Below are 26,791 nucleotides of genomic sequence, written 5' to 3' on the forward strand. Positions count from 1 at the left end.
CCATACCCAATTTAACTGCTGCCTGAGAGCAAATAGAAGAGAATTCTACTGAGTTGTCTTCATGAAGAAGAGAAGGCGCTAAGATATGGTTCTGTAGGGGACAGACAACAAAGCCAGTCTTCGGTAATTTTATTCTCCTCTTTTACATATGTTAAAAGTTTTCATAGATTAGTAGCATGTTTATTCCTGCAATATACTCAGTAAAGGGATCTTCATTAAAAACAAATTGTGATTCTAATGAGTGTATGAAAATTTCCCTCAGGAGTCTGTCTTTGGCTTCTTAGTCCCACTACTGTTTAATATAAACTGAAAGTAGCAATGAAGTGAGGTGAAATAAATTAGTTTGTTGTTTACCTGTTTGAGAGGCAGGCCAGTTGGCCATTCTGACTTCTCTGGTTGCCTTGCAAACCTGTTCTCTGTACTGTTCCCAGTGTGACTGTCTTAATCATTATACAATGTTGAATAGTTAAATTCACTTAAAGTTCGAAGGAGTTTGAGATGCTCTGCTCAAACACAAAACAGGCCATACAGCCAGGGTCTCTCTTGCCTTCATAGTTATATAACCTCTTGTCAAGTTTAAAGGGTAGTGCCACAATGAGCAGTCTCTGAGTTTGACTCTGGAGGCTTGCTGAACTAATTGTATAGCGGTAGGACTTTGCCCAGTGAATGATTGGGGGAAAGGGAGGAGTCTTAGTGTTTTAAAAAATCAATAATGATAAAAGTACTTCATAAGTATTTACTCATGCATTACTTACTTCATAATTCTTGTAGGAAGTTGGTAGCTGTTCATTTTACAGAGGAAATAGTGTGATATACATTTCCCTGTGGTTTCTTATTGCCCCTCAGAAGCAGCAAACTCATCAGTTGTAGTTGCACCTGCACTGATACCAATCTACACCAGGGCATGGTTTGTCTTGAGGAGGAATTTAATATCTCTAGAAATCTTTAAAATTTGTTGTTGTAACAGGGGGCTTAAATGGTGTAATGCTGATATTCTCCAGAAGAAAGACCTATAAGGTTTATTTTTAATAAAAAGAAAATGGAATTATCAAAAGCCTTCATAAAATAAAACTATTTTTAGTATTGCAAGATATTGAATATAAACAACTGCAACCTGAAATGTCTTTAGGAGAGTATAATTCTTTTTATGTGTGGTCTTTGCTTACTGTTCAGCTGTCATCAGACTCTGCTGTGGGAAGAAGATGAAATTTGATAGCTGCTTCAGATACTGAAATATTCACATCTATTATTTAGTTGAGGCCATAGAAAATAATGGTTGCTTCATAGTGTGGAAAATTCTTTGTCTTCACTTCCGCTTTTCAAAGATTTAGTGTTTGTTTAGATACAAAGGCAAGTAAAAACAGATGGAAATAGTTATTCCAAAGGTAGTTTAAAAATGTTATTAAACATACAGAAGAGACTTTAATGGAAGTTGTTAAAATTTAATTTTGGAAACAGAACTTTCAGTGCATTAAAATGAAAAAAGACATGCTAACTTTTATAATATTGAGAGGGTTGCCTATTAGTCCATTTTGTATTTTCATTTATTTAAAAGTGGACTGGGCTTTCATTACGTTGAAGTGCATCTGTAGGTATTGTAGAGAGCTCTTACCAACCCACTGTTTTATTTGTCTATGTAGAGTAGCTTGTTCAATAGATAGACACACATTCTGGTATAGTGGAAAGAGGAGGGGTTTGGAGTCCCAAAGTTTTGGTTCAGTGTTGACGTTATCATTTACTAGATTTATGATTCTAGGGCAGTATGTTAACTTCTCTGAGTCTTGCTTATCTTACGTCTAAAATGAGAATAAAAATACTGCCTTACTTGGTTGTGATAGTGATCAAGGTAATTTTTAAGGAAATTCTTTCTAAAATGTGGAGGTTTGTGGTTCTGCACGAATATTAGTTGACTTACGTTAGGTGGCATAGCAACTCTTGGAGGGATGCCAAGCTTACACGTATATATGCAAAACTCGTACATTTCAGTTACATAGAGTTATTGAAGATTAAATCCGATGATTGAGAGGGATGATGACCTAAGGGACTCCTCTATAGTAGATAACCCTCAAAGTCCTAGAATTCTTGAGGTGAATTTTTTCTCTTTTTGGTTGGATGGGGAAAGTTATATCAATTGAGTAAAAGAAATTCTCATACATATTCTTTGTTAGAACTCTATTAATTATATCCCAAACCACAGAGCCCCCAAATTAGTGCCCTTGAACCTTTATTCTCAGCTTAGTCGTGTCAAATGCTTGTTGATCTGTTATAGTACAAGGTTCACTTCAGGCTTAAGTAGGTGCAACAGCTGAATAGTTCTTAGGAATAGTATGCTTTTGCTTTTTTTGATGAGCAGTAATCTGAATAAAATTTTAGTGTCAACAAGAGTCAACCTTTTAAAGATTTAAAAGTACAGGATGTGGTATAAAAGTACAGGCCTTGGTATACTTACTCCTGAGTGAGGATGAGATGGTACAAGGATGAAGTTGGGAAATGCAAGTGAAACTCCCATGTGTGTATAGGCAGGGAGGGCTGACTTAGTCTCATCCATACATGCCAAGATATCAGGGCTTGGGGCTGTCTGCTGATGCCACTGTTTCTGGGTTCTTTGTGATTAGAGAAGTTGCAGGCTCCCTCGGGTCCCCAACCTGCCCTTTTCCATTTAGTGTCCTTGTCTGGGTAAATAAAACACCTGGCTCACTTTTTATTGGAAAACATTGGGGTTTTCCATGACTCTTTGTATGTTTATGGCATTGTATTGTTTAGAAGTTTCCCTTTTATTTTAAAGAAGGAAAGAAATCAGCAAATCCAAATTTCATGAAACCTAGAGGCAGCAGGGCTGTTGGTGTGGCTTTGATGGAGGCCTGTGGACTTGTCGGCTCCGTAGGAGTTATTTGCTGATTACTCTTCAGGATGAGACAACGACTGGGTTGGGGCGAGAAGGATTATAGGATGATTTGACAGTCACTCTGGGGCCTTTTGTCTCTGGGTTTCCCATTGTAATAATTCCTAATGCTTTTTTGAAAGATTTATATTAAATTGCAATGATGTCAGCTTAGGTGGTAGGTGAAACAGCAAAACTAAGGACGTTGGGGATGGGTAACAAGAGTTCATGAATATAACTTCTGAGAATCTTGGGTCCAGGTGAAGTAGCTTATTTTTCTTTCATAGGTAATTGATGACTTCTGCATTCCTGCTGCCATCGCTGTAATCTGTCACTTCACTACTGGACATTTCATTAGTCTCCTTACCTGGGCTCCTTGCTGCCAGTTGCTCTCTTTTCCAATCTGTCTTAGTCTGCTCAGGCTGCCATAAGAAAATACCACAGACTGGGTGGGTTAAACAAGGGCAATTTGTTTTCTAGCAATTTTGGAGGCTGGAAGTCAGAGATCAGGGTATCAGCATGGTCGGGTTCTGGTGCTGACTCTTCCTGGCTTGCAGATGGCAGCTGCCTTCTTGCTGCATTCTCACATAGTCTTTCCTCAGTGTGTGAGTTAGAGCAGGTGGGGAGAGAGAGAACTCTTTGGTGTCTCCTCTTGTAATGTCACTAATCCTTTCACAGGGGCCCCATTCTGATGACCTCATGTAACCCTAATTACTTCCCAAAGGCCTCGCCTCCAAATACTGGCTTCAATAGATAAATTTTGGGGGGGACACAAACATTTAGTCTATAACACAATCCTCATATTTTTAAAACGTCTTCCTCCTGTGATTTGTCTGAGTCTACATTTGTTCCCTATTGGCTATCAAAACAATCAAAACAATCAAAAGTGTCACCTTGGTATTTAAGTTCTTTAATAACTGATAGGAATTTAGGTTATCCCATTTTATACTCACTACTTCCCAGTGTAAATTGTATGATTCAGTCACACTGGTGCCTTTACCTGACCACCTACTTCTAGTTATTCTTTTCTCCCAAAATGGAATATCATCTTGTAATTCTTGTGCCATTTGAATCCCCTGCCATTTTTGAAATCTTTTCTAGCCATTTTAGGTCATAATTTTGTAAAAATGTGGCTTCCAGATATTTTAAGGACTCGGGTAAAGGAAAGTAAGAGTTCTTTTTTGCTCCTGAAGGCAAAGCTAAGGTCTGTATGACAGTTATGGGCAGTAGATTTTGAGTACAACCAGTTATTATAGCTGTATAGCCTCATAAGTTTAAAAGAAGACTGAAGCCTACTTCTGATGAATAGTGAACAAAGGATTTGTTTGTAGGATTTCTACTCTGTGACCTCCAACTTCTTTTTAACCCTAAAATTCTTGAGAATACTTTGATCTTTTAAAAAGTTACATGCATACTAGCCAGATGATAGCTCCCCAGAAGCAAAGATAGTGTTTTACACTTGTTTCTCTGCAAAGTACTCTACTTTGAGGTTAGCAAATACTCGATGTTTGACTCATTTTAGGTTTGGGGATGTGTGGTAGGTTGGTGGAAAGAAAGATTAAATTCCATAAATTAAATTTCCCAGATTAAATTTCCTAAATGGCATTTATCTTTTCTAGCATCAGCTGCATGGTGAGGCTTTAAGGAAGCACTGAACTTGTGTGGATTAACTGACGAGACCTGTGGTGTTCATTTATTAGAATAAATACATTCTACCTGTTTTCTTATTTCTTCTGAAAAGATCTTAGCCCATCTGGGACACCACATTTAAACATCAGTGATGAACAAGAAGTGGCCAAGTGGTTAAAGCCATTGAGGTTGTATGTGAATACAGCTGCCTCGAGTGAACCACAGACCCTGCCTCTGAAAAGCAAAGAGAAGTGATACTTTTGTAGTTTTCTTTTCACAGAGTGTGTGTTACTTTTGTTCTTTAGTAATGTTAGATTGTGATGAGAGTGGCTTGTCTGATTCTGGGATTGATTGGGTAGAGGAGCCCTGTTGTATAAGGGCCATAAGAACCATTTTACCACGGTCTGGAAAACAGTAGATGGCCAAAACCTTGCAAGTGCTACTTTTCCTAAAGCAACCATGATTTTTGCCAAATGGGTTGAGCCATGGAAGAGAGGTTGCATGATCTAGCATTAGAGTAGATGTGGGGAAACATCCATTAAGAGCAGAAAAAGATCTTATTTTAACGGAACCGAGTCCATTCACCTGCTTAATTTGTGATAGAAAGGGGAACTCCCACCTTTTACTTAATGCCTCTAAATCATCTTCAGTTTTGGGGCCAAAGCTGCTTTTGCCAACTGTAGAAAATATTTGGCTTTGTATTTTGAAGTTGGACTGCAGATCTAAACATGATGTTTTTGGCAGTGTATCATTTATTCATTTAACTATGAATTAAGTTGACCACTCTGGTGTAAATTGGAGCTAAAACATTACCCTAGTATGTGGAATTTGGAAAAATCTTATTTTAAGGAAAGCAATGGAAGGTTAAGGAATTTTGACAGGAGAGATCTAGGACTGTATTAAGCTGGAGATGTGATTTGGATGATAAAGATAAAAATTCTCATCACTCTGCCTCAACAAAAATTCTCCATTGTAAGCTTCTCACTGACTTAAGGCAACTTTATTTGAGCTGTTGGCTATTAGACTACTCTTTTATATGTCTCAGTTCTCATATAGCTTACTTATGAAATGTGTAGAATATATTTTCTTGGGTAGTCTATAGAGTGGATTTTTATTTCAAACCGTAACTTCCATTGCTTGTAAAACCTGCAGATTTCTGAGATGTCACCTTTATAGACTTAAAGTTGATTTTTATTCTCTGAAAGTGCCCTTTTGCTCCCTGTGAAAGGAGCGGGTTTGGATATATTCAGTGAGTCTAAAGTGAGATAATTGGTATTTTTATTATTTGAATGGAGGCTTTGTATTTTTGAATTCTGTGAAACAAAGCTGTGTTTGTAAACACATTTCAGAAATATAAATGACAGTTTTTGGTGAAGATGTTAACTGAATAGCAAGAAAGTTCAGAAAAAAGGAGCTTTTGTTAACATTTAATAATAATCTAACTGTTCTCATTGGCTATCTCATTGATGTTTAAAGAGTACCTGGTTTTTAAAGCTTTTTGTATTGAAAATAATCCTCAGATTGTGTTGTGGTAGGAAAATATTTTCTTGGTATCCAACGTCCTATACTAGTTTGGGGTTTTGAACTATTACCTTGGTTTAGAAGAATGTATCATAAGCAGTGTATTTTAATATAAAAATAGTCTTGGGAAACTCTAGGAAAGCATTTATTTAGTGCTCTAATTTCAGATAAACAAGTTGCTATGGTATTGGATCAATAACATATTTTGGTTTGACTCAACTGGTTTGGGTGTAAATAAATGGTACAAAAGTGCTCAGGCAGCCCGGCTGGTGTTGCTTAGTGATTGAGCATCGACCTATGAACCAGCTGGTCACAGTTCGACTCCTGGTCAGGGCACATGCTTGGATCGTGGGCTCGATCCCCAGTAGGGGGCATGCACGAGGAAGCTGATTGATGATTCTCTCTCATCACTGATGTTTCTATCTCCCCCCTCCCCTTCCATCTCTCTGAAATCAATAAAAACATTAAAAAAAAAGTGTTCAGGCAAAATCCAAAGCGAGTTTTCAGATTTGTAAGATAAAGTTGTTAATTTTATATTCCCTGCCAATTCCTTCTTATTTTAAAGACTTTTTTTGGCATTCTAAGGAAGTTGTTCAGCTATGGAAGTATTATTTCCAGAGCAAGTGTGTTTTATCTATTTGTAGTGTGGTTTTCACTAACCTCCTAGGTGACTCAGGAGGAAAGTGTTAAATTTTAAATTAATTTTGAAAACCTGTATGTAAGTGACTGAAAATGTTTTCTTTTATCAACTACTTTTGAAAAAAATGATTAAAGCCAAAGGTAAAAAAATCTAAACAGCATAGAATGGTATGTGGTGGAAAACTAAAGTTCTTCTGGTCATTTCTTCCTGTTCCCCATTCCTCTCTTTTGGCAGAGATTTACACTGTAAAGTTTCTTCTCAAAGTTTCTCATGCATATGTAAATGATGAATAGCTCTTTTTTTTAACAGGATAGGGAACGATAGTTCTTCAACTTAACCTTTCACTTAACAGAAGAAGGAGTGTATGAGGGATCACTAGTAAAGGGCATCCTTGAGCCCATACTGATTTCAGTAGGATAGTAGATTTCTTAGAATATGTGTAATGATTTTACCTGTTATAGAAAGTGACATAATTGTACAACACATGTGATTTAATGAAGCCAAAAGACATGAAAGCATTAGCATTTTTTGGCAGTCTTAAGATTTGTTTCACCAACTTAATTGTTCTCCCCTTTAGATAATAAGCACAAAAATGAGTTTTATTGTAATAGGAAGCATTCAGAAAAATACTAGTTTCTTATGTGTAGGCCCTGAACATAGGGCACACTTTTACATGAATTATTTAACAATCTTTCACGGTAACTCTTTGAGGCAGATTCAGTTTTGCTCCCATTTTTGCAGAAGAGGAAACAGACTTCAGGTGGTTTGAGTAACACAGCTGCTAAGTGGCAGAATCAGGTTTCAAAGCTGACCATACAGTTATGCAGCTAGTTATTCAGTTTTAAAAAATTGGCTTATGGACAGCTGTCTAATATCCTGTATTCAAATATCACTGTTCTTTAATATAAAAATTTGGTGAAGTAATCATTGTTAAAATGTGTTTAATGGAGGGATTTACTCTTCCCTGATCCCAAACTCAGCAATGTAGTGGCATCATCTGGGAAGCTTTTAACAAATACCTATTCCTGGATCCCACACCCCAGATTTTTTGATTGCATGGATCTGGGATAGATCCTAGGAATGTGAATTTTTAACAAGCTCTTACTTAATTCTTAAGCAACCAACCTGGCTCCATTTTAGAACCACTGAAGTGTGCCTTTGTTTTAAATTTATGAATATGAGGTTTCAGTTCTCTACTTGTTTTCTCTCTGAAGATAATGAACCATTACTTTGTAGAAACAAACATGTGAAACTTGAAAGTTCATTTAATGATGTGTTAAAACAAAACAAAACTTCATCTTATTGAGCTATATTATATGGTGCTATAAGGATTTATTTTCTTAATAGGCCCACATTGTAATGGAAGGTGAGTTAAACTGAAGACTTTATTTTATTATTTCTTGTAGAGGCAAACACTGGAAACATTTTATAAATACATCTCTGAAATTCATAAACTGGAAAACAAATGATCAAGATCCAAACTCTCTAGAAATGGGTTGTCCATTTCATTTTCAGTTGAGAGCAAGATAATACTTATCTAAAGAAATAATTGTGGATTAGAGCTCTTGCCTTGTCATTATTTAAATGTTGAGACTAGATTACCGTGCTTCTAAGACAAGGGAATTAAAAAATAAATCACTTCGTGGCTTTTAATTTTTATTTATTTTTCTGCATTTTGGTAGGCCTGGATATAAGAAGTAAAAAATTCTCTTGCCTCCTTTATAAATTCTACTTGCTACGAGCCAGGGAAAAAAGATTGGCAGTATTTCTGGCAATGTTAATTTTCAGTGCACAAAGTATTTTCTTACAACATGGTCTGTTTTATGAGCTTTCCTACCATAGGTACAGTGAAATTAGCACGTTCATATTAAATGCAGCAAACACTATTTACTGAATTATATTAACTGCAAAATAATGTGGGAAATACAGAGATGAATATCATGAAGTCTGTGTGTAAAAAGTCGCAAAGTTGTTCAGGAAGGGATTAATTCATTTGCTGTATTAAGGAAGACTGTGGAGGAGATAGAATTCAAGGGAAAGATTGTATTAGGGCATAGAAATTGAAATTTGGGTAAAGACTTTCTAGAAGGAGAACATGTAATAAGCAATGTCTTAAGTAGAAAATGGGTGTTGCGTTCTAAGAATAGTGACGGTTTAATCTGGTGTAAATTTGTGTGTGACTTCTAGATTCTTTGCATTTTCATATAAATTCTAATCTGTCAAATTTTATAAACAAAGGATGCTGGGATTTTGTTCGAAGTGTAGTTGACTTAAGTTGGGGGAATGTTGACATCTTAACAATACTGAATCTTCCAGTATATGAACATGGTGTATCTCTTTACTCATTCAGATCTGTAAATCTTCCTTAGCAGTATTTTGCAGTTTCAGTGTAGAGGTCTTGCACATATTGTGTTAAATTTATCCATAAGTGTTTAATGTTGTATAATTCTATTATACATGGTATTTAAAAATTTTTCCAATTGTTTGTTGCTGCTGTATAGAAAAAATTGATTTTTATGTATTGACTTTGTGTCCAGTGACTGACATTGCTAAATTAAATTCAGTTATTAGATATAATAATATATATATTTTTAATTGGATGCCTTATTATTGGCTATGTATTCATTCAGGCTGTCTGCAAATTAAGACTTTTTTTTCATTCTAATCTGTGCATCTTTTATTTTTTTTACTGATTTAGGATACTTACTATTATAGTAAATATATATGTTAAATAAAACATTATGAGAGTGGATATCTTTTCCTTGTTCTTCATTTTAGGGGAAAAACATTCAGTTTTTCACCATTAAGAATGATTTAAGGTGTAGGTTTTGGTAGATGTCCTTGACCTTTCTAGTCCCAGTTTGCTGTTTTTAAAAAAATCATGAATGCATTGAAATTTTGTCAAATGCTTTTTCTGAATCCATTGAGATGATCAGATGGATTTTTTCCTTTGTTCTGTTCATATAGCGAATAATATTGATTTGATTTTATTTTCTAAATTTTTTTAATCCTTATCTGAGGATATTTTTTCTGTTGATTTTTTTTTTTTTAGAAAGGGTGGAAGAGAGGGGAGAGAGAGGGACAGAGACAGAGACAGAGACATAGGTGCGAGAGAGACATATTGATTGGTTGCCTCCGGGACCCGAACAGGGCTGGGGATTGAACCTGCTACCTAGGTACATGCCGTTGAGGCAGCTCAAACCCGAGACCCTTCAGTGTGTGGGCTGATGCTCTGACCACTGAGTGACACCGGCTAGGGCTTGTTTTTTTGAATGTTTAAACCAGCTGTGTTCCTGGAATAAATTCTACTTGGTCAACTTAATTTGTTAATATTTGGTTAAGGATTTTTGTATGTATATTATGATGGATATCAGTCTCTAGTGTTGTTCTTTTTTTTCTTTTTCTTTTTTGGTACTGTCTTTGTCTTGGTTTTGGCATCGGGATCATGCTGGCCTCATCAAATGAATTAGGAAGTGTTCCCTTGTTCCTCTTCTATTTTCTGACAGTGTTTGTGTAGAAGTGGTGTTTCAACTTTCTTAGGTGTATAACAGAATTCACCAGTGAGGCCTTCTAGGTCTAGTGTTTTCTTTATAATGTTTTAAATTGTGAATTCAGTTTCTTTAGTTGATTTACGACTATACAGATTTTTTATGTATTCCTGAATTAGTTTTTGTAATTTGTGTCTTTTAAGACATTTTTTTTATTTCATTTGCTATTAAATTTATTAGCCTAAAATTATTCATAATATCCCATTATCCTTTAGTTTTTCTATAGGATGTGTAACCATGTTTCATCTTCCCCTCTTAATATTGGTAATTGTGTCTTTTCTCTCTTTTTCTTAATCAGTCTTAACAGAGAGCTTATATTTATCCATATATTTTCATTTCCATCATTCTTCATTCCTTTATGCATATACAAGTTTCTATCTCATCTCATTTTCCTTCTGCCTGAAGACTTTCCTTTAAATTTTTTATAGTGTAGGACCGTAGACAGTGAATTCTTTTTTTTTCTGGTCTGAAAAGGTTTTATTTTGCCTTTAATTTTGAAGGATATTTTTGTTGGAAATGGAATTCTCGATTCACTTTTTTCTTTTGACAAGTTAAAGATCCCTCTTTGTTTTTTTTTGCTTTCATTGTTTCTTAGGACAGTCTTTAGTGATTCTTTGTTCCTTTTTGTGTAATATGGGTGTGTGTTTTTTGCCTCTGGCTGTTTTAAAATTTCCTTGTTTTTAGTAATTTGATTATGAGATTCCTATGTGTATATGTGTGTGTTTCTTATGTATGTTTATAGTATTTTAGCAAATTTGAAAACATTTTGACCATTATGTTGTCACATGTTTTTTCTTCTAATTCTCCATTTACACATATATTAGGCCTCTTGATATTACCCCGTATATGTTAGCTCTCTTGATATTATCTCTAGGTTATTGTAGTTCAATTAATTTTTTTTCAGTCATATTTCTTTACAGTTCAGTTTTTATACAATAATACAAACTTTTGTATTAATAATACAAACTAATACTGTATTTTTTCTTTTATAGTATCTAATCTGTTGTTCATTCTATCCAGTAAGTGTTTTATTTTAAGTACTGTATTTTATTTCTAAAGGTCCCTTTTTGGGTCTTCCATCTCTTTCCTCACAATGACTCTGTTTTTCTTTAAATCATTGAGCAATTTGTAATAGCTGTTTTTAAGTCTTTGTTAACATCGTCACTTTTTTTTTCTAGGCCTGTTTCTTTTGACAGATTTTTCTTCTGGTTATGCTTCATGTTTTCCTGCTTCTGCACATATCTGGTAAATTTGAGTAGATTTTGACATTATTGAGTGTTTGGATTTTGTTGTCTTTTAAAGAATGCAGCAGCTTGTTTTGACAGGAAATTAAATTATTAGAGATCAACTCAATCCCTTTGATCTTGTTTTTAAGTTTTTTTAGAGTGGGTCTAGAGTAACTTTTATATTAAGAATAGTTTACCCTATTACTAAAGTGTAACCCTTCTGAGTTCTTTACTGAATGCCTTTTCAGTGTTTATGCACTACTATGACTCCTTCCGGCTTAAAACATCTCCCAGTCCTGTTTGAGCTCTGGGAGTTGTTAAACCTACAACTCCTTGGTCATTTTCTGGCTGCCTTTGTGGAGTTTTACCAATATGCTTGAGTAACATACTCAAGGGGACCCCATGAAGATTTTCAGAGATCTTCCTCTGCATAGCTTCCTCTTGTGGGTCTCTGCCCCACAACTTCCAGTTGCCTTTTCCTCTCTGAACTCTAGTCTCTGCCCCCTCAACTCTGATACTACTCTGTTCTGCTTGAGATGTCCTTCCTGCACAGTGATCTGCAAATTGCTTCCAAGGTTGATGGTAGAGTTCACATAGTTTGTTTCCCTTTTCTCAGGGATCACAGTCTTACATTGTTTGTTTTCCAACTTTATAATTGTTTGCAGTGGGAGGTTAATTTCAGTCCCAGTTCCTATATCATGGCTGAAATTAGAAGTGCCGCCTTTTTAGGAAGGCACATGTGGCTAATAGAAAATGTATAATAGGGAGAGTGGAGGCAGGCTTCTTGAATGAGGGCACTATTCATGAAGCCAGGGCAAGCACATAAGCCTGGTCAGGTGTTACACTGCATTGTGAGTGATGGCCGTGAAGGTACACAGCTTAAATGACAGCTTGGCGTGGAGCAGAGCTGGGTGAGGATACAAGTGAGAGTATGCAGATGTGGAATTGGTAGAACTTCACCTTAATTGAGTTAGTAGTGTGAGGTAGCTTTGGGTTTTCTGAGATGATGTCAAGGTTTTTATTTCACGTGATTTATTTATCACTATGGAGGTGAATAAGCCCTATTCACAAGGATTTTATGAGACATAGGTGAGATCATGCATGTGAAAATGTTTTCTAAATAACAAAGCAATATACAATTTGGAGTCTTATTTATTGCCAAGGTTCATCCTCTAGGTCTCTACAGAAAAGCCTGAATAATGTTGCTCTGGTGTCATAGTGACCTGAAAAACTTACTGTAACTCCAAAACTTCAGAATTCATCTCCAGGGAGAAGGTTTATTCCTCTCTTTAAGAATTCAGAGTTTCTTAGCCTCAGGGCAATCTGTATAAGATAGGTCTTTAAATAAAATCCCTTGATTCCAGATGAGACTATTAAGACAAACTGGAATAAATACCAGTGGAGCAGTAAATACCAGTGACGTAGTAAATACCAATGACATTTTGTGTAAGTTAAGGCAGATAAAACATTGTTCTCAATGGTAGAATCACCTCAGAATGAAGCTGAAGAGTAAAGTTTATTACAGAATCAGCCCAGAGGTCATAGTCAGAAGTACAGAAGTGATATCAGTCTTTAAGGCTTCTATAGAGTATGAACGTGTTCTGTTACTACAAGCTTTACCACCCTCTTCACTCTCTCACATATCCTTCTTGCACTCATCCTCCTATATCATTAGAGAGAAGAGAATGTTTACACTTTTCCATGGTAAGGACACAAAAATCCTACTCTTTTCCAGAAAATCATAACCTATACAAAATGGACAGCAAGGCCCCAATGCAGATTACCTTTAAATTAACTGATTTTCTCTGATTTGTCTTGATTCCAACCAGATTTTGTTGGTGACTATGCGTGAGAGAAAATGTCCAATTTCATGACTTCCAGAAAAGGTCATCTCACAGGAGCCTGAAAAGGCAAAACAGTTGTTAGATTTTAAATCCTTGATTTTTACCTTTATTCATTACATTAAATGTCTATTTATGTTAAGTCTTTAGTTTTCATCAGAATCTTGATTTGTGTCTTTTTATATCTTCTATATCTCTAAACTTTTTGAACATATGGGATAGTTTATAATAACTGATTTAATATCCAAGTCTGTTGATTCTTTTATCTGTGTCAGTTCTGGTTAAATTTGATTGACTTTTTTTCTTCTTTCTGTATGAGTTGTACTTTTCTGCTTCTCTCTATACCTAGTAATTTTTTATTAGATTCTAGACATTGTGGATTTTACCTTTCTGGGTGCTGTATATTTTTGTATTACTGAAAGTATTCTTGAGCTTTGTTCTGGGAAGTAATTAAGTTACTATGAAACAGCTTTATTCTTTCTGGACATACTCATTTGCTATAGAAATTAAAATTTACTAACTAGTAGTATATATTACTTCTTTTTAATAGGATTTTAATAACTGGATTATGAAGTTTGGTGTAAGTCATTTTTGCAATGGTTCTATTTTAAGTAATTTCTGAAGTCTTACAAATGTGTGGAACAAAATTTAGTCTTTCAGTAATTTGCTTTGATATTTGAGGTATTTTGATAGCTGTACCCAAAAGTACCTTTGTTAACCCAAAGCTATTTTATTGTGCCTTATCCTAATTCTTCAAGATATAAGCTAATCTCTAAGATTAGAGAAAACCATTAGTTCAGTAAATAAGTGCCTACTGTATGCTAGGCACAGTGCTAAGTGCTTTGAGGTTAATAAAGATGCATTGGATATGATCATTGTAGTTCCATGTATCTGATAGAAGAGAATATATATGCCATATTAATAATTATAATACAAATATAAACCTCTTTTAATTATTGTAGACGTGTTGGAAAAAAACACTATAAAAAATGTTTAATGAGTAAATGGGTTCACAGGTCTGTCTTTTTCTCCTTATATATCTAACCTTATTGTTAAAATAAGTACAAGACTGTGGTTATATTTGTATAAGCAATCTCAAATTCTATAGTACAATGTCTAGCACAGGGTAGTCAAACACATAGTATTTCTCACAAAGTAAGTGTTAATAAATATTTGGGGCATGAATGCCTATGAAAACTGTTCTCCTTGCAGCTTTTATCAGTAATAGCTAACATGCTTTCTGTCGTTTTTAGAGTGCAGGCCATTAACCATTAGTTGGTTGAGAAAACATTTTGAGGATCTTACACAGCATGATAAAGAAATGGGAAAGAACAGAAACCATGAGAATGCATCACATGCATTTAGTGGATTGTTTCTATAAAATGTGTTCGTTATGTAAATATACATTTATGTACACTAGGTGGTGATATAAAAATATACTTAACTGTGGATTGTGGTTAAAAAACAAACAAGCCAAGTTTGAAAGCCATAGCTTTAGTAGGTAAATTCAGCTACTTTTTTTTTTTTTTTTTTTTTTTAGTATATCTTTATTGATTTCAGAGAGAGGAAAGGAGAGGGAGAGAGAGAGAGAGATAGAAACATCAATGATGAGAGAGTCATTGATCCAGCCCGCAACCCAGGCATGTGCCCTGACCTGGAATCGAATCCGAATCACCTGGATCCTAGGTCGACACTCAACCACTGAGCCACGCCCAGCCAGGCTCAGCTACTTTTAAAGTGATAGTCTCTACTATTTTGTAAGGTGTGAAAATGATTGGATTTGCATATCTGCTGTGTGATGGGTTTAGTCCTTGTAGATGCTGCTTTGCAAAATGCTAGACCGTGTGGTTTAATAAACTTCACTCCAGGTTTCCCAGTATTAGATAAAAAGTCCATTACAACTTTTTTGATCTTAGTAGCCTTTAGTCTTTATGTCACTGACCTTTAACTCCTGTTAGCTTCTGTTAAAGAAAGAAGGCAGCTTTATTGGCATTGGAGGCAATTGACATTTGTATCCATCTTAAGGAAAAGGTCTCAAACATGAAGACAGACTAGAATGTAATTATGTAAAAACAAAAACAAACAGTATCAAACAGGAGAAAATTCAGTTAATGATATCACCTAGGCCTCAGTTTGAAAAGAGAGAAGAAGGTTGTCACTTTATTTCTCAGGTTATTTTCTGATACAAATTTGGAACTCTTGAGACATCTTTACCTCTCTTTTAGCTCTGGAATTCTGCTAAATATTTGGAATAATAATATAAACAGCTTGACTTTCAGGAATTCAGAACCCCTAATGAAGTGGAGATGAACTGTGTTCATTAATATATGTGCACTTACATGACTTAATAAGAGCCTATGTACTGTTTGACTAAGTTTATATAGGAGAATTAATGCTCACAGCCTGCATATTGGAAAAAATATCTTACAACTTCTTTTGAAGTGAATGTATCTTTGAAGCAGATTTAATTTGTAATGATGTATCAAGGCCTATTCCCACCCCCACCTCTATAGAATTATTTTCTGAAATTGTAATGAAATTATTTTAATTGCAAAAGGTAATTCAGCATTTAAATACTCTGTAACTTTTATTTTCTAGGAACACAATTCTTTTTTTAAAAAAATATGCCTTTATTGTTGAAAGTATTACAGATATCCCCTTTTTCCCCCTGTTAACCCCTCCACCCTTCCCCCCCACAGGAACACATATAATTCTTAAAATGAGGTTATTTTCAGAATATTAGCAGGTCATGGCCCTTATTGCCTTTTTTTTTTTTTAATATATCTTTATTGATTTCAGAGAGAGGAAGGGAGAGGGAGAGAGAGAGAGAAACATCAGTGATAAGAGAGTCATTGACTTGCTGCCTCCCGCACGCCTCCTACTGGGGATTGAGCCCGCAACTTGTGCATGTGCCCTGACTGGGAATTGAACTGTGATCTCCTGGAACATAGGTCGATGCTCAACCGCTGAACCATGCCTGCTGGTCTCTTACTGCTTTTTCACAGTGCTTGATTTTTGGGTTTTATTGTCATGTATTTGCTGTTAACTTGAGGACTGCATAAGCATAGAGAACACAGCTTACTCAATTTAGGAATGTGGGCTGTATAAGTTAAACGGAGATAAAAAACAATTTCTTTAGGTCAGAAGTATTTCACGTCTGGAAACGTACCCTCAAACTCTGGCTTTGGTTTTCCACATGACCCATTTATTAGCAAATAGATTCTTTATGAAGTTTTGACACTGTGCACTCTAGAGGTGGTTTTAAGCTTCTACTCTTTCTTCCTAAGGAACACTTTAATTATAGGCAGAATTTAGCTTTGTTGGTTTTGATACGGTGTTACATCTTACCCGAGTATCATGCCTTCTTATATTTCTCCCTCTCCAAACACTACTTATCTCAGAATTTTTTCTCAGGTTTTACCTTTGTTATTAAGCTTTCCCTGACTACTATAACCTTCAGGAAACTTTTTTATATTGAATCATTTAGAGCTTAATATGATTTTATACCTTTTTCTTTTATGTGTTTTATGTTGTGTGTTGGACTTATTTTCTTAATAATAAGCTTTCTGTGGTCAGGAATTGTATCCAGTACTCTTGTGCCTTAAAGTAAAGGACCAGACATATGGTTGATACCTACTGCAAACTAGTTCATTTTGGTTTTAGTTAGAAATATATTAATGATCCAAAATTATATTCAGATAATAGATTGTTTATTTAGTTTTTTAATAAGTTGTGTATGTCATCACCGTAGACAGTCTACTATCTTGAGGATACTGTGTTATTTTTAATGCTTGATCTCAGGGCTGATAATAATTTCTATGGATCTTTTTCTAACCACAATTCTTCATCTAAACTGAAGGACCCAGGAAAGGATTTGGATGACTGTTTTCTGAATTCTCCCAAGAATGATACATAGATAATATCATTCTAGATGCCCAAAAGTTAATTCAGTACATAGTGAGTGCTTAGGGTTTAATTCTTATGTGGAACCACAGTTGAGAATGGGACATATATGCCATATCTATGTTATACAGTTTCCTCATGTGTGAGTGATTTTCTTGAATCTTCCTATATATTTTATTATTTTGTTATTTCTTTTAAGAAATAAATGCTGGTAAAACTTTCAAGGAAAGCCATTCCAGGGACCAGTGGACGTTTTTCTGTTTTGATTATTAGAAGCTATTTGAAATGGTAACCAGGCTTTAAGCAGCACTACTGTTTGAAGATATAAAATGCAGTTCCCACCTTTCACACTATTTCAAAGTAAAATAGGGAAGTTTTTGGTTATTACAAAAGCTTTAAAAAGATTTCCTCCCTCTAATCTGTGAATGAAGAGGAAGGTAAAAGGTAGCTGCCGAGTCAGATGTTTAGGGTTATTTTAGCCTTTCTGGTAAAGAATCTACTACTTATTTGTGTTCATTTTATACCCAGAAGTGTTAGACTTCATTCTTTACTTTTAAAAGTAATTATTGCCCGGCCGGGTGTGGCTCAGTGGTTGAGCATTGACCTAGGATCCAGGAGATTGGGGTTCTATTCCCGGTCAGGGCACGTACCCGGGTTGCAGGCTCAATCCCCAGCAGGGGGCGTGCAGGAGGCAGCTGATCAATGACTCTCATCATAGGTGTTTCTCTCTCTCCCTCTCCCTCTCCTTTCCTCTCTCTGAAATTAATAAAGACATATAAAAAAAGTAAAATAAAAGTAATTATTTGTGGAAGAAATATCTAATGTACATAATTAAATTCCAAAATCATATATAGGCCTTCTCTTTTGTTTACTGAGCAGGTCTAGGGTAAATGCTTGGGGCCTTACGAAGTGCCAGCCTATTTTGCGTCTGATAAAATTTTAAGAATATTTTCTTTTCACAGGATAGTTATTATTTCCTTAATGCAAGTGGAGTAAAGAAGCTCTAGCCATTAACTGCTATGGAGAATGATTTGATGGTTAATTACATGTGGTTCTTCACTGTTTATGATAGCATAAGTTATATTTAGGTATTTGAACAAGTAACACATTGTTTTAGCCACTTCTGATTAATCCTTTATAAAATGTATTCCACATTTTATTATTTTCTTAAAGCTTACCAATGTCTAGCTTTATCAGGGTACAGTCATGAATACATTTTGTACTTTGCTTTAATACAGCGACAGTGTATTATGTTATTATGAAGGTCGATAACATTGTTTGAGTCTGTGCAAATCTTTTTCTGATTACTGTGCATTTATATAAGTAGCATTTTAATTTTAATTTTTTTACTTATAGTTATTTCTTAGCTTGTCAATTTTTAGCAGGACTGACCAATTTTTGGCTTTTATTATGCTGTATAATCTTTATTCTGCTCTATAATCTAAACTACTAAAAACTGACCTCCTCAGTTTAGTGAAGTAGGTAAGCCTTGTTAAAATCAGAGGCTATGTTGATACATGAAAATAGAACTGGGAGTGATTTTCACCTCTCCTGGTTGAGAAGAGTACATGGGCTTTGTTTAAGCTCTTTTTCTAATTTATTTCTCTGTTTGCCTCTGGGTATAATTAATTGTAGTGACTATGAGGTATATGGGCTGTTGTCATTTTGCATTCAGGTGACTGATATTTAAATTTTTTTAAAAACTTTTTTTCTCATGTAGTAGCAAAATATGAGAACATACAGGGGTAGGCAAAAGTAGGTTTACAGTTGTGAGTACACAAAACAGTTTATTCTTGTATTTTTATTATTTATTGTATCATTTTCCATATGAACTGCAAACCTACTTTTGCCCACCCCTGTATCCAAGTAAATTGTTTGTTTATAGTAAATGTGTTAGAACATGAACTTTAAGGCCAACCGATTGTGAATTAAAGGTATATAAAATATTTATTAAATAACAAATATTATTGGAATAAAATGGATTAAGTTGATTTGAATTTATAATTATTGCTAGGGATTACTGCATTAAATTCTAATATGCCCTGATACTGAACATTCTTTTGAATACCTTCAAGCCTGTCTTGGGGTAAAGAAAACTTTCTGTAAATATAAAGGGAAAAAAGAACATTTAAATTACCCCTGTTTTTCTTAAGAGTAGGGACTGGATTGATCGGTTGTATATTTCTTAAGGACATTGTTTGGTACTAGATGGAACATAATAGTTTATTACTTTGGTGGGTTCTGTGTAGCTCCTGAAACTTGTGGCTCTTGTGTGAGCCTTTCTTTAAAACTCTGGCTTCCTCTTGTTCTTTGTTTACACATCTGTCTAGTTCGCTGAAGGAAGAGGGTAGATGGAGCTGTGTCTGCCTTGGACCAGATGTGCCTCTTTCCTCCCTGTAGCACTCTTGACTTGTTGCTGACTTCTCCATGGCATCAGAGTGAATGTAGCTGTATACACTTTAACTTTTAGAGGTCGGGGTGATGATCAGGAGAGGTTTGAGAAGGCATGTCCAGAAATACAGGAGGAAGGCCAGGCAGGTGTGATACTGTGGAAGGCAGTGAAGACATTGTTTCAAGGAAGAAACACTCTTTTACTAACAATTAAAGGCTGCTGATAGGTCAGTTAAGATGAGGATTAAGAATTGATCACTTGATTAAACAATGTGGAGGTCATTGGTGACTTTGAAAAGAATAGTTGTGGTAGAGCGGAGGGGACAGTAGTCTACTGGGGGATTTTGGAAGCGTGGAAGTGAAGAAATTAGAGATCGGAAGTACAGGCTCTTTACTCAAGAGTGCTCTTGTTGGACAGATAGAAAAGGGGCCGTAGCTGTGTGGTAGTAGGGAGAGGGGAATCAAAAGTAGTGTTTTTGTTTTTTAATCATTTTTAAAATCGAGAGTAATAGCATGTTACAGGATCATGGGAATGAGTCAGTAGAGAGAAGAACTGACGATACAGGAATGAGAGGAAGACTTGCTTGAGCAGGTGAGAGGAGGATGGGTCACGTGTGCAGGTGGAGGGGAGGGGCTTGGCTGAGAGCAAGGACAGCTCGCAGCAGCAGGAGGGAAAAGGAAGCTTACAGGTTATCAGTGTGACTTACATTTTAGAAATATAAAAATACACTGTTATAATCTTTATTTTGCTACTTTCTATATGAATTTTATTAATAATAAGAGAAATCCAAGTTAAGACTTGCACTGAGATGCCAGTTTTTACCTATGAGATTGGCAGAAATTTAGAAATACAATGAAATACCCTGTTAGCTGTGAAGAAAGAGGTATTTCATACCTTGTTGATGGTAGGTAATGTAAACTGGTGTTTTGATACGACTGGATCCCAGGTTGACACTGGACATCTCAAGAAGTGGCTTCACTTGGTCTTTTCTGTTCTTCCCACAAATCCCTGGGGTCAGAAAGAGGTGGGAATTCCCACCCCTCCCTTTCTGGGTCTGACTTAATTAAAACTCCATGGTCTCTCCCAAGACTGGCTTTTAAGATACTCAAGGCAGGCAAGGTAAGGAACACAAACAGTCCTTCCCAAGACACAGTAGCAGAACTTTAACATAGGAAATCATGTCTTTGATTGCAGGAAACTGAATATTCACTAACTCTTTCTTGTTCTGTTCCTTTGGTAGCAAATCATGGTCTCTTTCAAGGTAAATGGATTCATCAGGCATGTGAGTGCAAAAGTGTGATTGGAAAGGCTGACATTATTTTAATAATTAAATAAAATTATCCTCATCAACTGTGGTTTTTACATGGCATGCATTATATATATGTGCGAAGAGACGTGTTTTGGGGAGGAATTTAACCTGGAATACATAAAAAAGAATATATATTTAGAATGAATACAAAATATTATGTGCTGTGTAACTACAGAGTGTCCACATTGACTCACAACCATTACATCCTACACTTTTATGTATATGCATTATTGATTAAGTTTTAAATCAGGGATAGCACAAGGAAAGTTAACTAATCTGATTTAACAATGGACTGATTACATGTGACTTTTTTCAGGGTTATTTTGTTTGTGCTAGTTACTAGAACTGGAATAGGTGACTTAATAAGTCAAAATAAAAAGTCAGTTATCCTGCCTTGGCCGGTGTGGTCAGTGGTTGGAGCACCTGTGGACTGAAGAGTCATGGGTTCCATTCTCAGTCAAGGGCACATAGCTAGGTTGCAGGTTTGATCCCCAGCCCAGGTTGGGGTACATGCGGAAGGCAACCAATCATTGTCTCTCTCTCACATCAGTCTCCCTCCCTCCCTCCCTCCCTCCCTCCCTCCCTCCCTCCCTCCCTCCCTCCCTCCCTCCCTCCCTCCCTCCCTCTCTTTCTAAAAATGGAAAAAATATCCTCGGGTAAGGATTAACAAAAAAAAAGTGAGTTATCTTTTTGTTTCGAATATAAAATGGTACAAGCTGCTTTGGGAAACAGTGTGGGGGTTCCTCAAAAGGTTAATCATTGAGTTACCATATGTCCCAGCCATTCCACTTCTAAGTATATACCTAAGAGAGTGAAAAACATGTCCATTCAAAAACTAGTACATGAGTGTTTATAACATCATTATTCATAATAACCAGGAAGTAAAAACAAGCCGAAGGTCCAACTGATGAGTGTATAAAGTGTTGTATATCCATACAATGGAATATTATTGGGCCATAAAAAAAAGAAATAAAGTACTGTTGTATCTTACAACATGGATGAACCTTGAAAACATGCTAAGTGAAAGAAGCCATTCATAAAAGCCCACATATTGTATGATTCCATTTATATGAAATGTGCAGAATAGGCAAATCTATAATGATAAAAAGATTAGTGGTTACTTAGGACACAGGGGGGCAGGTGGGGAGTGACTGTTAATGGATATGGCTTTTTTGGGGATGGTGTATGATGAAAATGTTCTAAAATTGAGGGATGATTTGATGGTTGCATAACTGTGAATATACTAAAACTGTTGAGTTGTACCCTTTCAATATGTGAATTGTGTGGTATATGCATTATATCTCAATGAAGTTATTATAAGAGAAGTGAGTTATCTGTGCTTAGTTATTAAAATGCCTATGACCCATTCCTGTTTCTTGCTGGTGAGAATGCAAATTGGTACAATTCTTTTGGACGGGACTTAGGCAGTATCTAACAAAACCACATATGCGTTTACTTTTTGACCCAGCAATTCCACTTCTGAAAATTTACCCCAAAGATTTGCCTCTAGCAATACAAGAATACATATAGACAAGACTATTCATTGCAGCATTGTTTGTAATTGCAAAATATTAGAAACAACTTAAACGTCAATACAGAGGAGAGCGAGTAAACTGTGGTGCATCCACTCAGCACAGGTATGTAAATGAACGAGGAGACCTCTGAATTGTTAGGGTTTTTTTGGTTAAGTACCATAAGCAAAGTGCAAAAGAGCATCTATATTTTGCTGCCTTATGTACGAAGGAAGACAACATAAAAAAAATATATGTATCTGCAATGAAATATAGGAAAGCTAAACCAGAAACCACAGATACAATAGGAACAGGGTGGAGTGAATGAGGGATTGGAATGGGATCAAAGGAATGGAGGAGTTAGTGACATTATTGAGTAAACCTTTTTGTATGGTTCTGACTTTTGGAACTATGATAATGTTTCAAATATTTAAAAAAATCTATAAAGTTAGAGAAAAAAACAAATATGAAAATGGACTAAAACAAACGAATGAACTGATATCAAATAACATAATTACATGTGGGTTGGGGTGAAACTATCACAGAATAACCTTTGAACACAGTTTTTGGACTATATGGCTTCAGGTTTGAGGACAAAAAGAACTCAAAAAAATATTGAACTCTGCTTTGTAGGATTTCCTTTTTCGTGCAGAGCTATGGATTTGCAAATCCAAAACTACTGTACTTTCTCTGTATACCAGGATTGAGCAAATAGGCAAATAAATATTATATGGGTAATGGAAGCCAGATTTCTTATTGTTGGAAGAGGGAGCTTTAAATATGAAAAAGGGGAAGGCTAGAAGGAGGAAATTCTGTAGTGTTCAGTTGGAATTTGAAGTATCAATATAAACTAACCCTCCCTCCCTCCCTCCCTCCCTCCCTCCCTCCCTCCCTTCCTTCCTTCCTTCCTTCCTTCCACCCACCCACCCATCCGCCCATCCATTCATTAGTCATCTCATCTATAGAAATGATTATAGATGAGATGTGTGTGAATGTATGTGTATGAATATATGTGTATATATTTATTTCATATTCTTCTATACTACTACCCTGCGTGGATTTGCTTCCTAGATGACTTTTATTTTATTTTATTTATTTTATTTTATTTTATTATTTTATTTTAAATATCTTTATTGATTTCAGAGAGAGGAAAGGAGAGGGAGAGAGAGAGATAGAAACATCAATGATGAGTCATTGATTGAGCCGGCAACTCGGGCATGTGCCCTGACCGGGAATCGAACCCCGATCACCTGGATCCTAGGTCGATGCTCAACCCCTGAGCCACGCCCGGCCGGGCTATGACTTTTAGTTAATAAGATTATCATTGACTAAACTTAATGGGTAAGATTTTACAAAAAAATTCATTTAGATGCTCTGTTTTTCTAGTTTGGTCATTTATAGAATGTATTTGTTAAATACATTTGCAAAAAACATTAGACTTCTAGCTATTTAATCCTGAATAGTGGACATCTTTGAAACATGTTTGGTTTAACTTTGTAACAGTCCCTCCAGATTTGCTTTTAAAAAAACACATTTGCAATGTTGATAAAATGTTGGACCTCCTACAACAAAATTTTTTAGCTTATGTGCAAGTGGAAAACGTTTATGTAGCTGTCTTTTGTGATTAATAGATTAAATTCAAATTCATTTTGACATTTGGACTTATGTACGAGCATCTAGCTCATAGCCATAATCTAATAATCATCAGGATATGGTAACAGGTTATTTAAAATGTTAGTAATCAAGGTGCTTTTATCTATAGTTGATGAAATGTAATCTAAAGCAAGAATTAAAGCTGTGTTGAAGTCATTGAATTTACTACTAAATGGTACATTTAAAATATTTAATTATATAATAATTATACTTCTATATTTTGTATATAATTATACTCCTTTAGAGAGAGAAAATATGTATGAATTATGGGTATTTTAATGATTGTTAATTATATAACAATTGAATTTTCTTTTGGTGATTTAAAATTATTAGAATCTCATCCTAAAAAAATTGAATTACCTAATAAATAAGGTCCGCCTAGCTCTGTAACCTGTGTGAATATGTTAAAAAATAAAATATGCTAGTAACCAAAGTTTATGTTTTTATTACTATGTAATATGAGGGTTATGGCAGACAATTGACATATAGCTAATTACAAGTAACAACTTGTAATAAAACAACTTTTGATAAAAGGTTAGAATTAAGTTTGTTTTAAAAAGGTTTTTTTAATGCATCTAAATTGAGGTCTCTATACATTATTTCTCACTAAAAGTAATCAGAGGTACTTGGAAAAAATGACTGGTTTCGTAACTGAGTCAGGAAATGTATAAGATAAGCCTGGAACATCTCATCATACCAGATAAAAAGAAGGCTTCAAAGACTACTGGGGTTTTGTCAGAAAGACTCAGGGTTCAACTTGAACAGCTTCCTAGTGGCAGAAAATGGGACAGTATGAGCTTCAATAAAGATAATACAGTGAAATGAGACACAACCTATATGTTTAAATAGATGGGTTCATCTTGACTTATAAAATAAGTGGTAGAGGATGCTAATGAACCAGTCATTATTTTTAAAAGTTGAAAATAGAAGGAAAGAATTGTTTCTCCTGCCATTCCTATAAGAACTGTAACAATGGGCAACCAAATAGTAGATGAGGGGAAGCTTATTTTTATACAACTATTCTAGCTAACAAATGGGAAAGGAATTATAAAATTAGAATATCATCATTTTGTAAGACCAATTATATTAATGAATGGAAGCACTGAACATCATGGATACCAACACTATCAGGGGAAGACTGCTGGAACGTTTATCTCCTGGTAGAAGACAAAAGACTCCTCATGAGGCAGTCTTGAATTGAACCTCAACCTGATCAAGCATCTAAATTCATCTATTAACTTAAAGAAAATAACAGAAGATGAAAATGTTAACTAACAGGATGGAGATATAGTCAGAAAAATCCAAACTGTGAAAAACTCCACAGACCAACCTACCAGTTTCTTCTCTCTTCCCCCCAAATCTTCAAAAAACAAAACAACAAACAAACAAAAAACACCACACACAAAAAGCCCCCACAAGGGGACACATTTTAAAATGAAAGTTAATTAAAAGTAAATAAAATTTAAAATTCAGATCCTTTATTTGCACTAGCCGAATTTCAAGTTCTCAACAGCCGTATGTGGCTCGTAGCTGTCATATTGGACATTGCAGGTACAGAACATTTCCATCATTGCAGGAAGTTCTTTTGGGATAGGTACATTAGTTTCCTAGAGCTTCTATAAGAAATTATCACAAACTAGGTGGCTTAAAATAACAGAAATTTATTCTCTGACAATTCTGGAGGCCAGAAGTTCAAATTCAGTGTGTTGCCAGGGCCATACTCCCTATGAAGGCTCTAGGGGTATATCCTTGCCTCTTCCAGCTTCTGGTGGCACCGTGATGTTTCTTGGTTTGTGGCAGCATACCTCCTATCTCTGCCTTCACCTTCACATAGCCTTTCCCCCTGTGTCTCTGTGTCTCAAGTTTATTTCTCTCTTCTCATAAGGACAACAGTCATTGGATTTAGAGCCCAGTCTAAATCCAGGATAATCTTATGTTGAGATCCTTAACTTAATTACCTCTACAAAGAGCCTGTTTTCAAATAATTTTACATTTACAGGTACTGGGTATTAGAACAGAGGCATAAATTTGGGGGGAGGTACAGTTTTAACCAACTCAAAATTAAACGGGTTCTAAAAATTAAAAGGGTTTTAAGAGACTAATGTATTAAAGAGTATCAATATCTGGACTTTATTTGGATCTGATGTAAAGAAACATAAAATTAAAAATGAAGAGATTATATATTTGAACACTCGATATTTATGTTAAACAATTTTCGTTAACTCTTTTACTTGTGATGATGGTATTGTAATTATGTTTAAAGAAAGAGCCTTTCTCTTTTAGAGATATAGCAATATTTACAGTTCAAATAAAATGATAATATTGGAGGTTCTTCAAAATAATACCTGAATGAGGAGGTGGGTAGGGGTGTAGAACCTGGCCTGCAAGCTAGAGCCCAATTTGCTTGCAGCCTGTTTTGTTGGAACACAGCCACACCCATTCATTTACAAATGGCCTATGGCTGCTTTTCCTATGTAGAGGCAGAATTGAGTAATTGGAACAGAAACCCATGGGCTTACAAAAACCTGAAGTGTTTACTATGTGGCATTTTTACTGAAAAAGTTTGTTGATCCCTGTAGAGATGAAACAAGGTAGACTATGAAATGGTCATTGTTAAAGCTGTCTTTTTTTAATATGTTAGAAATTTTCTGTAGTATATTAAACTTTCTGAAAAATAGTAGTTGACTGTCTTATTTTAGGATAAGAAAGAAGTAAGCCTAAAAATAGAAAATCAAAG

General features: G+C 35.3%; 1 protein-coding gene across 9 annotated transcripts in view; it reads left to right on the forward strand.

Annotated features, from left to right (window-relative positions):
• The window catches only part of TCF12 (transcription factor 12), a 301,154-nt gene that overhangs the window by 12,093 nt on the left and 262,270 nt on the right, over window positions 1–26,791 (forward strand). The window lies entirely within an intron of this gene.

The sequence above is a fragment of the Miniopterus schreibersii genome (assembly GCF_964146895.1).
Source record: "Miniopterus schreibersii genome assembly, chromosome: 1".
Classification (NCBI taxonomy): domain Eukaryota; kingdom Metazoa; phylum Chordata; class Mammalia; order Chiroptera; family Miniopteridae; genus Miniopterus; species Miniopterus schreibersii.